Source organism: Lithobates pipiens, unplaced genomic scaffold (genome assembly GCF_037356315.1).
Source record: "Lithobates pipiens isolate NorthernLeopardFrog02 unplaced genomic scaffold, aLitPip1_a1.2 Scaffold_30, whole genome shotgun sequence".
Classification (NCBI taxonomy): domain Eukaryota; kingdom Metazoa; phylum Chordata; class Amphibia; order Anura; family Ranidae; genus Lithobates; species Lithobates pipiens.
Window position 1 is genome coordinate 13,308,709 of NW_027507791.1, and position 3,717 is coordinate 13,312,425.

Genomic DNA, 3,717 nt, shown 5'->3' on the forward strand with positions numbered 1-3,717 from the left:
AACATTTTTTTCCACTGACGTGGTCACCACCATCTTCTTCTTTATATGACTGTCGGTGACAGATTATCATTTTAACCCTTTTCTGAGCAGCGGATTTTATCCGGCACACGCCATTTTCATAAATGCCCCGCTCAGAATTTATAGTATAAGTTGAGGAAAGTGCCGGAATGTGAAAATAATGTATTTTTGGTTATTTAACACTTAATAGTCTTAGATCACAATTAAGCAATTCCTTGCTGTGTGTTAATGTGGGTTATGACACACATGTGTTACTGACTCTCCTCTACAGAGACTTCTACGACAAGTACCCCAAGCACCTGCCATTGCAGAAGTTGGAAGAGTTAGCGATATGGGGCACTGGGACTCTAAACTTCCCTTATGATGGTTATCTACCAGTCAAGCTGACTTTTGACCCCTCCATAGCTGGAAAAGCCTTCAACACACTGGCAGTGGTCTGTCCTTGCCTGAAAGGTTTCCCTTATCATAGCGACTAATACTGATCTTGTCATAAGGCTGGTGACACCTCTTGTTTTGGAGTCTGGCACTTCGACTACCAGTGTACACCCCATGCTGAGACAAGCCTGCTAGCACCTGGTGCAAGAACAGAAAGCCCCATATGGACAGGTGAGAGAAGGTGCTAAAGCCTGCAGAGGTAGCCTGTTTACGAACACCTGTCAAACCAAATTAGAAACAACCAGGCCCTTTCATCGTTCTTGAGGCTGGGTTCACACTGCTGCGGAAGCGAGAACCGCATTGTGATTCGCACCGCACTGCAGTGCAAATCACATCCGATCTCTGTGCGATGCGAGTTCAGCCATACAGATAGTATGGCTGAATTCGCATCGCACCCGCCGCAAACTCACACGGGACCCTTTTTTTGGTCCGCAGCAGAATCGGATCGCATGGGTGTTCACACCATGAGATCCGATTCCTGTCCGAGTTTGCAGGTCGCACTGCGATATGCGGACTGATCTGGGGGTGTCATTAACATTTCACTGACACTCCCAGCAATCCGCATAGGGCAGTCTGAACTGCCGGCGGGAGGCATGCGATGCGGGTAAAACGCCGCAGATTTGCGGCATTCCCGAATCGCTTCAGTGTGAACCCAGCCTGAAGCAGACAGCCAGGGAGAAGACATGGAAGACATGGTAGTGGAGATAATTCCCAAAGTGGTTTTAACTAAGGCGTTGCAAAGGAGTCACGGGAAGATCACGGTTAGTGTCCGCAACATCCTGGCCTCCCCTGTGAAGATGCCAGCTTGGATGTTGCTTGGACAAATTAATCCAGCCACCCCAGTCTCACAAACTGATTTGGTGGGGGGGGGGGGGGGGGCAAAGAATGGAATCCCTGTCAAGGAGTTCTACCTGAAGAATACTCCTCTTGTCTTTTCATCTCAGGAGCTGAGTCTTGGAAGGCAAGGGCCAAGACTCAGCTCCTGAGATGGAAATCTGCATTCTCTAAGAGTGAGCTTGATGTGGGGTCTGCAAAAAGCACCCAACACTGGATCCGTCTTCAAGAGGATAAATGATTCAGAGAAAGAGTCCGGTGAATCCCTTTAGGGTAGTGGTCATCAACCCTGTCCTCAGGGCCCACAAACAGGCCAGGTTTGCAAGGTAGCTGAAATACATCACAGGTGATATAATTTGCAGCTCAGTGATTGCAGTATTCTAGTCTGCATCTCCCCCAAGGTTATACATAAAACCTGGCCTGTTAGTGGGCCCTGAGGAAAGGGTTGATGACCAGTGCTTTAGGGGACTTGGAGGACCTGTGTGAACAGTTGGCAGAATTAAAGAGGGTAGGTATAATCCAAGAGTTCTGGCGGCCATACGCTTCCCCAATAGTGGTGGTGTGGAAAAAGAATGGGTCCCTGAGTTTGTTCATCAACTATCAGACGGTGAACCGTTGGAACATTCCCGTCCAATATACTACCCCAACAATCGAAGATGCCCTGCAGAGCCTGTCAGAGGCAAAGTGGTTTAGAGTGCTGGATATGAAGAGCAGGTACAACACAAAGTTCAACACATTGCAGAAATCAAAATCATCATGTTTCGCTCGCAGGGTTTTTCACATACCTCCTAACTTTATGAGATGGGAACGAGGGACACCTATCAGCAAAAGTATGTAGGCATTGGACACCCCTTCTGCCACACCCCCTTAAAGGAGAATTATAAAACAATTATTAGTTAAACCCACAAGTGCTTTTTTTTACCACTACAATTCCCTTATACTGGTTTTTGAAACTTACAAATACAGCAATTAGAAACTGGATGGAAGGTTTAGCACTGGGGAACACTTTTTGAAAGAGAAAAAGTGCATTTTATATCCAACTATTTAGATCAGACCTAAATGAGGGCCAGGTGAGGAGGAAAGAGGGACAGAGGGGCATTGTTCTGAATCAGGGACAGCTGGGAGCTATCGTTTTCAGCATTGCTCTTCCATCAAAAAAAACAAACCACATACGACTGGCTTACACATTCAGCACTATTCCTCTGGCCTTACTCTTTAGGCCCTTGTCTGTCTGTGTCCTCCAGACAATTTTTTCTCACAAACACTGTACTCAAAAGTTGCAGACCCTTGATGCTCTGGCTCCCACCTCTCTCCTTGGTGGCACCCTTCTGACTAATGAGTGGAGACCTCCTTTGTCTGCCAGGGTGGAGCCCTGAACCATAGTCAGGTCTCCTCTAAATGCCAAGCGCACACCTGCCCAATCAGTGTGCCAGTTATTCACAAAGCACGGATGCAGGATTGGAGGTTTCATCCCTCCCATGTCTGTATGAAATCCCCAGGGCTCCAGGTCCAAAACCGGGTTTTACCAACCAATGGGGAAACTGGAAAGCCAGTTACCTCTGAATGACACAACCCCCCTGGAGCCCCTCAATCTGACTGAGAATTCTGGGTCATAAACTCTCTTTACACCAGGCAAGGCACATCACTGCCACAATATATACATATCTCCCAACTGTCCCTGACTTGGAACAAAGTCCCCCTGTCCTCCTCATTTGTCCCTCATTTTTGTCTGATCTATATAGTTGTATACAAAATGCACTTTTTATCTTTCAAAAAGTTTTTTTCCCAGTGCTAAACCTTTCATCTGATTTCTAAATGGCTGCGTTTGTAAATTTCAAAAGCCAATAGAATATGAATAGTAGTGGTAAAAAAAAACACTTTTGCTATTAGATGTCCCTCATTCCCATCTCAAAAAGGTGGGAGGTGTGTGTGTGTGTGTGTGTGTGTGTGTGTGTGTGTGTGTGTGTGTGTGTGTATATATATATATATTTTTTTTTTTGTAACAAAAAAACATCCACTCTTCAGCCTGGGGGTGTCAAGGAGTGAGGTTCTGCTCTGCCTGCAGGGTCACGGAGACCTGAAGAAACCGCGGCTCCAGGGCACGTGTGGCATGGGACGGAGCCGCCACTTCTAACAAGAGCTCTTCTCTTCACAGGGCTCTCAGCCACTAAAAAGGGCACATAAACCACTGTAAACAGCCCAGAAACCGAACACCCCAATCCATAAGTACTTTTGCATGCCCAATTCAGGGAAGAGGAGACATGGGGGCAGCCAGAAGTGAATGTGATCGTATTCATTGAGCACTAAGGGCCAAACTCCCTCCTATTCATCCTAGATAACCTTCCCAGAGACATTATATTATGTATGAAAGACTTATTAGTCAAAGAAGAAATAATGCATACTGCACGTGGCATCAGAAACATCACTTAA